At 53.6% G+C, this 14,450-nt stretch overlaps 1 protein-coding gene across 4 annotated transcripts in view; it reads left to right on the top strand.

The window, feature by feature from the left end:
• The window catches only part of UGGT1 (UDP-glucose glycoprotein glucosyltransferase 1), a 242,824-nt gene that overhangs the window by 213,293 nt on the left and 15,081 nt on the right, over positions 1–14,450 (top strand). The window lies entirely within an intron of this gene.

Here is a 14,450-nt window from a genome sequence, read left to right as displayed (position 1 = left end):
CGAGATGGCGGTCATTAGGTGTCTAGACTGGGACAGCCCAACCCCCCCTTCGAAATGCAAGTACACGCATGAGGATTGCAAGGTGAGATCATACAAATTTTCTCACCTGCATTTGGAGTGCGCATCTCCAGTCCTCGTCGCGTAGTTGCCGTTCGACTGAAGGTGTCAGCACGGCTGTCCGCCATCCAGAGCTCCGTCCTAAGGTACGTTGGGCGGAAAATGATAAGGCCTTAATTTAGGTTGATGCCATTCAGTCATGCATCCCTCTTAAACTGTCTGCAGTCCAAATTATGAGTCACTTGTGGTAGCATGCATAACCACTCTCTTTCACACACACCAGAGAGACGTACTCGGATATGAATAGAAAGTAAGACTGACTTTAATACGGAAGTTGTACGGATATATATAACCGGGCTTATTGGCTAGGTGCCAAGAATACGTAACACGTCTCCTATTGGATAAAGTAGAACAGCTTATTCTGTGATATACAATTTACTGTAATGTGCTTGGTTCCTCATTTATATTAAGCAATGTCAGCATGATTCACTTGTCACAAGAATAGCCCAGACTGTCTGTCTGAGTCTTATGCCTAGAGATATGTGTGGTACAGTTCAAACACCATCTTAAATCTTGTTCTTTATGGATATCTCCATGTAACTCTTATATACTCATTATAATTCATAATCTTGTCCATAACAATTGTAGGAGGTCGACTGCGGCTCTTTCATCACATCTGGGCTGCCGCCTCAGACGACAAATGGGTGCAAGACCTTGTGTCTTCCGGTTACCACATAGATTTTCGGACCCGACCCCCGAGCCGGTTCTTTCTCTCAAACCCCCCAAAGACTCGAAAACGACGCAAAGCTTTTTTCTCAGCAATCCACTCGCTCCAAACAGCAGGAGTGATAATACCTGTCCCAGGATGCTCTAGTCTGCTCCTGGCACCACTTCCGCCTGCCTTACATATTTCCATCTCTACCCCTGCTGCCGCGGGTAATCAGGAAGATCAAGGCAGAGGGAGTCCCGGTGATACTGATAGCACCGGACTGGCCCAGGCGCACCTGGTACGGCAAATTAGTACAAATGCTCATAGACGCACCGTGGCGCCTTCCAGACATCCCAGACTTGCTGACCCAAGGGCCTATTTCCCATCAGAACTCCAGAGCCCTGAAACTGACGGCATGGCCATTGAGACCTGGGTATTAACAAGAGCGGGATTCTCCCCCGCGGTTATTTCCACCATGATCAGCGCCCGAAAGCCTGCTTCATCCCGCATTTACCACCGTACGTGGAAAATCTTCCTTTCATGGTGCAGGGAAACTAACATCCAGCCTATGCCTCTGACCATCCCCAGAATTCTCGACTTTCTACAGTCTGGCTTGCAAGCGGGGTTGGCTCTCAGTTCCCTTAAAGGGCAGGTCTCAGCACTCTCAATCTTCTACCAATGCCGCCTGGCTCAAAAACCGCAAGTCAAGACCTTCCTCCAGGCCGTTTCCCATCTAGTTCCCCTGTACAAACGGCCGCTGGAACCATGGGACCTCAACCTCGAGAGGTCTCCCTTTGAACCCCTCAAGGAATCCTCCCTTGCTCTTCTGTCCTGGAAGGTAACATTCCTGGTGGCAATTACGTCCATCAGATGGGTTTCGGAGCTAGCAGCACTCTCTTGCCGCAAGCCTTTTCTGATCTTTCACCAGGACAAGGTGGTTCTGCGCCCCCTTCCGGATTTCCTTCCAAAGGTTCTTACCCCGTTTCATTTGAACAAGGACATTGTTCTGCCTTCCTTTTGTCCACACCCGGTTCATAGGGTGGAAAGGTCTCTGCATTCGTTAGACCTCTTCAGAGCTCTCAGATATTACATATCCACGACAGCCCCCTTTAGGAAAACGGACTCTTTGTTCGTCATTCCTGAGGGGCCTAAGAACGGACAGGCAGCTTCAAAGGCAACTCTGGCTCGCTGGATTCGCTCTGCGATCCAGGAAGTCTACCGCTTGCAACTCAAGCCCATTCCTAGTGGGCTGCGGGCTCATTCCACGCGAGCATTTGGCGCTTCGTGGGCCATTCGGCATCAGGCTTCAGTGGAACAGGTGTGTAAGGCTGCGACCCTGGTCTAGCCTAAATATATTGTCAAAGCATTACAGAGTCCATACCCAGGGTTCAACTGAGGCAAATCTGGGTAGGAAAATTCTGCAAACGGCAGTAGAGCACCTCTCTCAGTAGGCGCTCCAGGCTGTCTGGGACTGGTTCCTAGTCCTTGGGTGGTGTTGTCTTCTTTCATTTTTCCCACCCATGGACTGCTTTAGGACGTCCCATGGCCCTGTGTCCCCCAATGAGGTGTCAGAGAAAAACTGATTTTTGTGTACTCACCGTAAAATCGTTTTCTCTTAGCCATCATTGGGGGACACAGCACCCACCCTGTTGCCCTGTTGGGCCTTGGTTCTCTCAGTACCTTATTTGGTTATGACTCTTCTTTTCTCATGTTCCTCTGTTGAGAAGTTTTTACTGTTTTTTTTCTCCTACTGCTTGTGCACTAAAACTGAGGTTGCCTGGCCCGGCCAGGGGGTGTATACTGCAGAGGAGGAGCTATGCTTTTGCATCTACTTAGTGTCCTTTTATGGATAGGCAGCATAACACCCATGGTCTTAGCCTAATGATGGCTAAGAGAAAACGATTTTACGGTGAGTACATAAAAATCAGTTTTTTGCATTATCAACTCTAGTAGCAAATGTTTTGTTTGTATCATGGGCAGATCTTTCGCCCAAAAATATATTGCGACTAACGCAGCCTTGACTGACACTTTTGTGTGAGATTTTCCGTCCACAGCTAACGTAGCAAAGAACAATCGCAACTCGCTCCCCTGTGCGGCGCCATGTATTTCTGCTTGAACTAATGCATTTTTTGCACATCGGAATTTCTTACATTTAGTGCAACGAAATCCTTCGTAATGTTTTCCACGATCGGTTCGTTGTTTTTTGGCAGCATGAACGTCTCACTGTTGCTGCTGCTGATAATGCTGAACCTGCTGTAATTCTCTTTCTGAAAGCAACATGCCACGCTGACGAGCATATCTCGTTGCTTGATCCTCAGTCGCAGTTAAACTGCAGAATTCATAGACGCCTGGATCTGCCATTTTTTGTAGAGGACCTCAGTCAGTCGGAAAACAACTCACAATGACAACAGGGGTATTAGTGTAGCATGCAATTTCTTTATCGTTCCTTTGGGAGACCCAGACCTTGGGGTGTTTAGCTTCTGCCTCCGGAGGACACACAAAGTACTACACTTAAAAGTGTAGCTCCTCCCTCTGAGCTTATACACCCCCTGGTGAGCCAGTCCCAGCCAGTTTATCGCTTTGTGTTTAGGAGGCATACATCCACACATGCATTCTCATGATTTATTTTTTTTTCCTTTTTTGGAAGAGATTGAAGAAGTGCGGGTCCACGTCTGGACCCCCGGCATGTCTCTTCTCACCCCACTGTGTCGGCGGTGTTGTAAGGTTGATTTCCAAGGCTGGAGCCTTACATGCCGTGCTCCTTCACCATCCCTCCTGGGCTCTGGCTTGAAGTGGGAGCCAGCATGGTCTCCATGCCTGGCAGGAGACCGGTCTCCATCCACAGCCCCTTGAGGATTCTGCTGGACCGGAGCACTCATCCCCAGGGACCTGGCCCTGCGTCTCAGCAGCTAAGTACCTGAGACGTTTATATGTTGGTGGTCCCTGTTCTTTATTGTATGGGGAGAGTATGCTGAATGTATTTATTTCTTCATCGTTCCTTATGGGAGACCCAAACCATGGGTGTATAGCTTCTGCCTCCGGAGGACACACAAAGTACTACACTCAAACGTGTAGCTCCTCCCTCCGGGCGATATACACCCCCTGGATGACAATCTAACCAGTTCAATGCTTTGTGTCAGGAGGATCACACACACACATGCATTCGCTGATATTTTTTTTTTCATTTTTATTTTGATTTTAAAGATTTGGAAGAAAAGCTGGTCCAGTCTGGACTCCCGGCATGTCCCTTCTCACCCCACTGTGTCGGCGGTGCTGTTAAGGTTGACCTTACAAGGCTGGAGCCTTCACATGCCGCGCTCCTTCACATCCTCTGAGAGGCTCTGGTTTGAAGTGGGAGCCGTCACGGTCCTCTCTGCTTGCAGGAGACCGGTCTCCATCCGCAGCCCTGTCTGGTTCCTGCTGGAAGGAGCGTTCAACCCCCCCTCAGGGACTGGCCCTGCGTCTCAAAAGCTAAGTATTGAGACTTTTTCAGGGGTCCCGGGTACTTTTATTAGGGGGACAGTATGTGTTTTATCTTTACTGTAAATTCCGGCCGGTTCTGGGGGTTTCCCCTGAGAACCGCGCCGAAGGTGCCTGCTCGTCGGCCGCATGTTAAAATCTAGGCCCCGGCTTCAGTTTGGGCCTAGTTTCGGTTTCGGCTTCTCTGCATGTCATGCATACAGGATGCATAGCGTGGCGCCGCCCACCGCCCGGCCTGCAGAGGGGAGGGCACTCCTCTCTGGGGAGATGTTCCCTCCCCTGTATCTCTCCCTGGCCCTCCGTTTTCCCGCTCTTGGGCTAATACCCGCCCCCCCTCCTCCTTCCAGCGCCATTTTCTCAGCGTTCTTACACTGGACGGCGCTGGATGCTGCAGCTGCTGCTGTTTAGGAAGGCTGACGCTTCACTGGGGCTTTGAGCTGTGGAATCCGGAGGGCACACAGAGAGCGGTCTGGTAAGCCACAACCTCTGGTTGTGGGCTTTTTATTATACACTCTCAGGGCATTCTACAGGAGTGTATTCTTGCTGCAGAGCTTCCACCTCAGCAGCATGTCTGTCACCCGAAGCAAGGCTGCAAACATGTACGCTATATGCACTGCATGTAAGCTCATTCTGCCAGAGCCAAGCACATACCCACATTGTGATGCTTGTGCTAATATGGTTGTGTCTCAGCCTGGAGCCTCCTCAGGGGTCCCTCCGGCTGCTCCGACCCCGGTGGCTGAACCCCCGGCTTGGGTAGCATCCTTTTCACAAGCTATTTCCCAGTCTTTTGCCGACTCCATGGGGCAGCTGTCCCGGACACTGCTGACCATGTATCAGCCCCCTTCTCAGGGTGCCCCTGCTACTCTGAGCTCTGCAGAGCTCTCAGAGCATGTCCTAGGACCCCGTCCCCCTAAACGGAGACGCAGGGACCCTTCTCCTTCCTCTTCCCACGCCTCTGATTCCCGTGCCGAGGTGCAGGGCGAGGAGGATTCGTTTACTGTGGGCTCAGACGCTACCTCTATGTACCCCATTGACTTGTCTGAGGGTGATGCGGATGTTAGTGACTTGATTGCGTCCATTAACTCCGTACTGAACCTCAACCCACCAGAGTCAGAGGAACAAGCCTCTCTGATAGAGATACACCAGTTTACCTCACCTAAGAGAGCTAGGAGTATGTTTTTTAACCACTCCAGCTTTCAGACCACTGTTACCAAGCCCAGGGCCTGTCCTGACAAACGTTTTCCGAAGCGTAGTTCGGATGACCGTTTTCCTTTTCCACCAGAGGTGGTTAAGGAATGGGCCCAGTCCCCAAAGGTAGACCCTCCGGTGTCCAGAATCTCAGCCCGCACAGTCGTAGCTGTGGCTGATGGCACTTCTCTTAAGGATCCCACTGACCGCCAGGTTGACCTTCTGGCCAAGTCTGTATATGAGGCGGCAGGAGCCTCATTCTCCCCGTCTTTTGCGGCAGTGTGGGCTCTTAAGGCAGTCTCTGCCTCTCTGGCGGAGATCCATTCCCTCACCAGGGACTCTATTCCTGAGATGGATGCCTTAACTTCTCAAGCTTCGGCTTTTGCATCCTACGCCATGTCTGCCATCCTGGAGGCTTCTCACCGCACGGCGGTGGCCTCCGCTAACTCCCTCGCGATCCGCAGGATCTTGTGGCTTCGAGAGTGGAAAGCAGACGCTTCCTCTAAGAAGTACCTTGCGAGTCTCCCCTTTGCTGGGTCCCGGCTGTTTGGGGAACAGCTGGATGACATAATTAAGGAAGCTACTGGCGGGAAGAGTACTTCCTTGCCACAAACTAAAACCAGGAAACCTGTCCAGGGCAGGAACCAATCGAGGTTTCGTTCCTTTCGTTCCTCTAACTGGTCATCCTCTAAGCCCTCGACCTCGTCCACTACCGCAGCCAAGGATCGTAAATCCAACTGGCGCGCAAAGCCGCGTCCTCAAAAGACCGGAGGAGCCGCTGCCACTAAGGCAGCCTCCTCTTGACTATCTGGCTGCGCCAGCAACGTCCTTGGTCGGTGGCAGGCTCTCCCACTTTGGCGACGTGTGGTTTCAACACGTCTCCGATCAGTGGGTGCGGGATATCATCTCCCACGGCTACAGGATAGAATTTTCTTCCAGCCCGCCAAACAGATTTTTTCTGTCCACCCCCCCCCCCTGCTCCAAAGCCGCCGCCTTTTCTCAGGCCGTGGCATCCCTGCAGGCCAACGGTGTAATTGTTCCGGTTCCCGCCCGGGAACGGTTCAGCGGTTTCTACTCAAACCTCTTTCTAGTCCCCAAGAAGGACGGTTCCTTCCGGCCCATCCTGGATCTCAAGCTTCTCAACAAGCATGTTCAGGTGCGGCACTTTCGCATGGAATCTCTGAGATCGGTCATTGCCTCAATGACCCAAGGAGATTTTCTGGCATCCATCGACATCAGAGATGCCTATCTGCATGTGCCAATTGCGGTTTCACACCAGCGTTGGCTACGCTTTGCAATCGGAGAGGAACATTTCCAATTCGTGGCTCTCCCCTTCGGCTTAGCCACGGCCCCTCGAGTATTCACCAAGGTCATGGCAGCAGTGGTTGCGGTCCTCCAGGGGTTGGCAGTGATTCCTTACCTGGACGACCTTCTAGTCAAGGCCTCATCCAGTGCAGACTGCCAGCGGAGTGTCTCTCTCACTCTCGCCACGCTCGTTCAGTTCGGGTGGCTTGTCAACCTGCCCAAGTCCACTCTGGCCCCGACCCAGGTGCTTATGTACCTAGGGATGCAATTCGAGACTCTGCCGGCACTTGTCAAGTTGCCCTTAGTCAAACAGCAGTCCCTTCGTCTGGCGGTGCGCTCTCTGCTGAGGCACCGCCGTCATTCCATCAGACACCTCATGCAGGTGCTGGGTCAGATGGTGGCGTCAATGGAAGCGGTTCCCTTTGCCCAGTTCCATCTGCGTCCCCTGCAGCTGGACATTCTCCGCTGTTGGGACAAGCGGATCTCTTCCTTGCACAGGCTGGTAGCTCTGTCGTCACAGACCAGGAGCTCCCTTCAGTGGTGGCTTCGGCCCCTCTCTCTGTCACAGGGACGCTCCTTCCTGACTCCGTCCTGGGTGATTTTCACCACGGATGCCAGCCTCTCCGGTTGGGGAGCAGTATTTCTCCACCACCGAGCACAGGGCACTTGGACTCAGTCCGAATCAGCCCTCTCGATCAATGTGCTGGAGATCAGAGCTGTGTTTCTAGCTCTCCTAGCCTTCCACCACCTGTTGGCGGGCAGGCACATTCGAGTTCAGTCGGACAACGCGACAGCGGTTGCCTACATCAATCACCAGGGCGGGACTCACAGCCGTCTGGCGATGTTGGAGGTTCAACGAATCCTCCAGTGGACGGAGGACTCCAAGTCCACCATATCTGCAGTCCACATCCCAGGCGTGGAAAACTGGGAGGCCGATTATCTCAGCCGTCAAACCGTGGACAGCGGCGAGTGGGCCCTGCATCCGTCAGTGTTCAGATCAATCTGCCGCAAGTGGGGCACTCCGGAAGTGGATCTAATGGCATCCCGGCACAACAACAAGGTTCCGGTTTACGTGGCTCGCTCCCACGATCCTCAAGCCTTCGCAGCAGACGCACTGGTTCAAGATTGGTCTCAGTTCCGTCTGGCCTATGTGTTTCCCCCTCTAGCGCTCTTGCCCAGGGTTCTGCGCAAGATCAGAATGGAGGGCCGTCGAGTCATAATCATTGCTCCGGACTGGCCCAGGCGAGCTTGGTACCCAGACCTGCTCAGTCTGTCCGTAGAGGTGCCGTGGCATCTCCCGGACCGCCCAGACCTTCTCTCTCAAGGTCCGTTCTTCCGCCAGAATTCTGCGGCTCTCAGATTGACGGCGTGGCTCTTGAGTCCTGGATCCTGACGGCTTCAGGCATTCCCTCTGAGGTCATCTCCACCATGACTCAGGCTCGGAAGTCTTCCTCGGCCAAGATTTACCACAGGACTTGGAGGATTTTCCTGTCCTGGTGTCGCTCTTCCGACCATGCTCCTTGGCCGTTCTCCTTGCCGACCATCCTGTCTTTTCTACAGTCCGGTCTACAGCTAGGACTGTCCCTCAATTCCCTCAAGGGACAGGTGTCGGCTCTGTCGGTATTGTTCCAGCGGCGTATCGCCCGACTGGCTCAGGTGCGCACCTTCATGCAGGGCGCATCTCACATCATTCCTCCTTACCGGCGGCCCTTGGATCCCTGGGACCTTAATCTGGTCCTCACGGCCTTACAGAAACCCCCCTTTGAGCCTCTCAGGGAGGTTCCTTTGTTTAGACTTTCACAGAAAGTTGTTTTTCTAGTAGCCATAACTTCTCTCAGGAGAGTTTCTGATTTGGCTGCGCTCTCTTCGGAATCCCCCTTTCTGGTGTTTCACCAAGACAAGGTGGTTCTTCGTCCGACTCCGGACTTTCTCCCTAAGGTGGTGTCTCCTTTCCACCTTAACCAGGACATTTCATTGCCTTCTCTTTGTCCGGCCCCTGTGCATCGCTTTGAGAAGGCGTTGCATTCCTTAGATTTGGTGCGGGCGCTCCGAATCTATGTGTCACGCACCGCCGTTTTTAGGCGGTGCACCTCACTTTTTGTGCTAACCACTGGTCAGCGCAAGGGTCTCTCGGCTTCTAAGCCGACCCTAGCTCGTTGGATCAGGTCGGCTATCTCCGATGCCTACCAGTGTTCTCAGGTGCCTCCTCCGCCAGGGATTAAGGCGCACTCGACCAGAGCTGTCGGTGCCTCCTGGGCTTTCAGGCACCAGACTACGGCTCAGCAGGTTTGTCAGGCTGCCACGTGGTCCAGTCTGCACACTTTTTCGAAGCACTACCAAGTACATGCTCATGCTTCGGCAGATGCGAGCTTGGGCAGACGCATTCTTCAGGCGGCTGTCGCCCATTTGTGAAGTTAGGTTTTGCCTACTTCTCAGTTTGGTTTATTTCCCACCCATGGACTGCTTTGGAACGTCCCATGGTTTGGGTCTCCCATAAGGAACGATGAAGAAAAAGAGAATTTTGTTTACTTACTTTTTCTTATAGTTCCGACATGGGAGACCCAGCACCCTCCCTGTTGCCTGTTGGCAGTTTTTTGTTCCGTGTGTTTCACCGGCTGTTGTTAGTAGACAGAGTTCTGGTCTTTCCGAGTTTTACTCTATCTCTACTTATGGGTGGATGTCCTCCTTCAGCTTTTGCACTGAACTGGTTAGATTGTCATCCAGGGGGTGTATATAGCCCGGAGGGAGGAGCTACACGTTTGAGTGTAGTACTTTGTGTGTCCTCCGGAGGCAGAAGCTATACACCCATGGTTTGGGTCTCCCATGTCGGAACTATAAGAAAAAGAATTTACGGTAAGTAAACAAAATTCTCTTTTTCTTCATTGTTCCTTTGGGAGACCCAGACCTTGGGTGTTTAGCTTCTGCCTCCGGAGGACACACAAAGCACTACACTTAAAAGTGTAGCTCCTCCCTCTGAGCTTATACACCCCCTGGTGAGCCAGTCCCAGCCAGTTTATCGCTTTGTGTTCAGGAGGCATACATCCACACATGCATTCTCATGATTTTTTTCTTTGGAAGAGATTGAAGAAGTGCGGGTCCACGTCTGGACCCCCGGCATGTCCCTTCTCACCCCACTGTGTCGGCGGTGTTGTAAGGTTGATTTCCAAGGCTGGAGCCTTACATGCCGTGCTCCTTCACCATCCCTCCTGGGCTCTGGCTTGAAGTGGGAGCCAGCACGGTCTCCATGCCTGGCAGGAGACCGGTCTCCATCCACAGTCCCTTGAGGATTCTGCTGGACCGGAGCACTCATCCCCAGGGACCTGGCCCTGCGTCTCAGCAGCTAAGTACCTGAGACGTTTATGTGTTGGGGGTCCCTGTTCTTTATTGTACGGGGACAGTATGCTGAATGTATTTATTTTGGCATTTCCGGCGGGTTCTCTAGCCTTCGCCCGAGAACCGCGCCGATGGTGCCTGCGCGTCGGCCTTGCCGCTTAAATTTAGGCCCCGGCTTTGCCGGAGGCCTAGTTTCTGTTACCAGCCCTCGCATGTCACTCATGCAGAGGGACAGGCACGGCTCCTCCCGGCGGCCGTCCTGCACAGGGGAGGGACACTCCCCACTGCTGGGGCGTGTCTCCTCCCCTGCAGGTCTCTATGGCCCTCCAGTTCCCGCTCTCCTACAGGAACGCCCCCAAGTCCCGCCCCCTCCCTTCTCTCCGGCGGCCATTTTCTTAGGCAGAGTTTACTCTGCGCTGGGCCTTTCTGCACTCTGCATCCCTGCTGAGGTGCTGTGCATTGGGGGTCCGGGCTTCGGGATCTGGAGGGCACACAACACCGCTTCCAGCGGTCTGGTAAGCCACAGCCGGTCTCTGATTGTGGACCTCTGTATATTCTCCCTGGGGTTCATTCTCTTGCAGAGCCCCCAGCAGCATGTCTCACACGAGGAGCAAGGCTCCAAAGCTTTATACTGTATGCGCTGCATGTAAGCTCCTGCTGCCTGAGCCGAGCACCTATCCACATTGTGATGTCTGCTCTAACTTGGCGGTGCCACAGCCTGGAGTCTCACCCCCAGTGGTCTCTCCGGCTGCCTCTGCACCTGTGGCTGAACCCCCGGCCTGGGTAGAGTCCTTCTCTAGGTCTATATCCCAGTCATTTGCTGAGTCCATGGGACTTTTGTCCAGGACTTTGATGAATATGCATCAGCCCTCCTCACAGGGTGCCTCTAATGCTCTTGCTAAGGGTTCTTTAGGATCCCTATCCTGGGACCTCCGTCCATCGGAGCTCACAGAGGATTCATCATCAGGTCCCAGACCCCGTCCTCCTAAGAGAAGGCGCAGGGTTTCCTCCCCCTCCTCCTCCCGCGGCTCTGATTCAAGAGCTGACTCGCAAGATGAGGAGGATGCCCTTACGGGGGGCTCGGAGGCTAACTCCATGTACCCCATCGATCTTTCCGAGGGTGACTCAGATCTTAGTGACTTGATTGCTTCTATTAATTCTGTACTGGATCTCAATCCGCCAGTATCAGAGGAGCAACCCTCTCTGGCAGAAAAGCACTAGTTTACCTCGCCTAAGAGAGTAAAGAGTGTCTTCTTTAACCACTCCAGTTTTCAGACCGCTGTGACCAAACCCAGGGCCTGTCCTGACAAACGCTTTCCAAAGCGTGGTTCTGATGACCGTTTTCCCTTTCCACCTGAGGTGGTCAAAGAGTGGTCTCACTCCCCAAAGGTAGACTCCCTGGTGTCTAGGCTCTCAGCCCGGGCCGTTGTGTCGGTGGCTGACAGCACCTCACGTAAGGATTCCACTGACCGTCAGATTGACCTTCTGGCCAAATTTGTGTATGAAGCTGCGGGGGCCGCGTTTTCCCCGACTTTTGCAGCAGTGTGGGCTCTCAAAGCCATCTCTGCTTCTCTAGAGGAGATGCATTCCCTCACCAAGGAATCTATGCCCGAGATGGTTGCCTTAACTTCTCAAGCTTCAGCTTTTTCATCTTATGCCATGTCTGCCATGCTAGAGGCTTCTCACCGCACTGCGGTGGCTTCGGCTAATTCCCTCGTTATCCGCAGGATCTTGTGGCTTCGAGAGTGGAAGGCAGATGCTTCTTCAAAGAAGTTCCTTGCTGGGCTCCCTTTTGCTGGTTCCCGGCTGTTCGGTGAACAGCTGGATGAAATTATTAAGGAAGCTACTGGCGGGAAGAGTACTTCCATGCCACAAACCAAGACCAGGAAACCCGCCCAGGGTAGGAATCAGTCGAGGTTTCGTTCCTTTCGTTCCTCCAACTGGTCGTCCTCTAAGCCCTCCGCCTCGTCCGCTAAGTCAGCTAAGGACCAGAAATCCAACTGGCGCACAAAAGCGCGTCCGCAGAAGACCGCAGGAGGTTCTGCCACTAAGGCAGCCTCCTCGTGACTCTCTGCCCGCTCCAGCAACGTCCTTAGTCGGTGGCAGGCTTTCCCACTTTGGCGACGCTTGGTTAAAACAAGTCTCCGATCAATGGGTGAGAGATATCATATCTCACGGCTACAGGATAGAATTCTCTTCCAGCCCGCCAAACAGATTTTTTCTCTCAACTCCACCCTGCTCCAAGGCCGCCGCCTTCTCACAGGCCGTGGCATCCTTGCAGGCAAACGGAGTAATTGTACCAGTTCCTGCTCGGGAACGGTTCAGAGGTTTTTACTCAAACCTCTTCCTAGTTCCCAAAAAGGACGGTACCTTCCGGCCCATCCTGGATCTCAAGCTTCTCAACAAGCATGTTCGGGTGCGGCATTTTCGCATGGAGTCTCTGCGATCAGTCATTGCCTCAATGACCCAAGGGGATTTCCTGGCGTCCATCGACATCAGAGATGCCTATCTACATGTGCCAATTGCAGTTTCACACCAGCGTTGGTTACGTTTTGCAATAGGAGAGGATCATTTCCAATTTGTGGCTCTCCCCTTCGGGTTAGCCACGGCCCCTCGGGTATTCACCAAGGTCATGGCAGCAGTGATTGCGGTTCTGCACCTCCAGGGGTTGGCAGTGCTCCCTTACCTGGACCACCTTCTAGTCAAGGCTCCATCCAGCGCAGACTGTCAGCGGAGTGTCTCGCTCACTCTCGCCACTCTAGCCCAATTCGGGTGGCTTGTCAATCTTCCCAAATCCACTCTGACTCCGACCCAGAGTCTCACGTACCTAGGGATGCAGTTCGAGACTTTGCCGGCACTTGTGAAGTTGCCCTTAATCAAACAGCAGTCACTCCAGCTAGCGGTGCGCTCTCTGCTGAGGCCCCGCTGTTATACCCTCAGGCGTCTGATGCAGGTGCTGGGTCAAATGGAGGCTGTTCCCTTTGCCCAGTTCCATCTGCGCCCCCTGCAGCTGGACATTCTCCGCTGTTGGGACAAGCGGCCTTCCTCCTTACACAGGTTAGTGGCTCTGTCGCCACGGACCAGGAGCTCTCTTCAGTGGTGGCTTCGGCTCCTCTCCCTGTCCCAAGGTCGCTCCTTCCTGGCCCCGTCCTGGGTGATTCTCACCACGGATGCCAGTCTATCCGGCTGGGGAGCGGTATGTCTCCACCACAGAGCGCAGGGCACTTGGACTCCGTCCGAGTCAGCCCTTTCAATCAATTTGCTGGAAACCAGAGCCGTGCTTCTAGCTCTCCTAGCTTTTCACCACCTGTTGGCGGGCAGGCACATTCGAGTCCAGTCAGACAACGCGACAGCGGTTGCCTATATCAATCACCAAGGCGGGACACGCAGCCGCCTGGCAATGATGGAGGTACAACGCATCCTTCAATGGGCGGAGGACTCCAAGTCCACCATATCCGCAGTCCACATCCCAGGCGTGGAAAACTGGGAGGCAGATTATCTCAGCCGTCAAAGCGTGGACGGTGGCGAGTGGTCCCTGCACCCGGCAGCATTTCAGTCGATCTGCCGCAAATGGGGCACTCCGGACGTGGACCTAATGGCATCCCGTCACAACAACAAAGTTCCTGTTTACGTGGCTCGCTCCCACGATCCTGAGGTCTTCGCCGTGGACGCTCTGGTTCAGGACTGGTCCCAGTTTCGTATGTCCTACGTGTTTCCCCCTCTAGCTCTCTTGCCCAGAGTCCTGCGCAAGATCAGAATGGAGGGTCGTCGAGTCATCCTCATTGCACCGGACTGGCCCAGGCAAGCTTGGTATCCGGACCTGCTCCAACTGTCAGTAGAGATGCCGTGGCATCTCCCGGACCGTCCAGACCTACTCTCGCAAGGTCCGTTTTTCCGCCCGAATTCTGCGGCCCTCAAATTGACAGCGTGGCTCTTGAGTCCTGGATTTTGACGGCTTCTGGTATTCCCCCTGAAGTCATCTCTACTATGACTCGGGTCCGTAAGTCTTCCTCCGCTAAGATCTATCACAGGACTTGGAAGATTTTCCTGTCCTGGTGTCGCTCTACCGGCCATCCTCCTTGGCCATTCTCCTTGCCGACCCTTCTGTCTTTTCTACAGTCCGGTCTGCAGCTAGGACTGTCCCTCAACTCTCTCAAGGGTCAAGTTTCGGCTCTGTCAGTTCTGTTCCAGCGGCGTCTCGCTCGGCTGGCTCAGGTCCGCACCTTCATGCAAGGCGCGTCTCACATCATTCCGCCTTATCAGCGGCCCTTGGATCCCTGGGACCTTAACTTGGTCCTAACGGTATTGCAGAAACCCCCTTTTGAGCCTCTTAGGGAGGTTTCTTTGTATCGTCTTTCTCAGAAAGTGGCCTTTCTGG

The sequence above is a fragment of the Anomaloglossus baeobatrachus genome, chromosome 3 (genome assembly GCF_048569485.1).
Source record: "Anomaloglossus baeobatrachus isolate aAnoBae1 chromosome 3, aAnoBae1.hap1, whole genome shotgun sequence".
NCBI classification, from domain to species: Eukaryota; Metazoa; Chordata; class Amphibia; order Anura; family Aromobatidae; genus Anomaloglossus; species Anomaloglossus baeobatrachus.
This window is presented reverse-complemented; position numbering and strand designations above follow the sequence as displayed.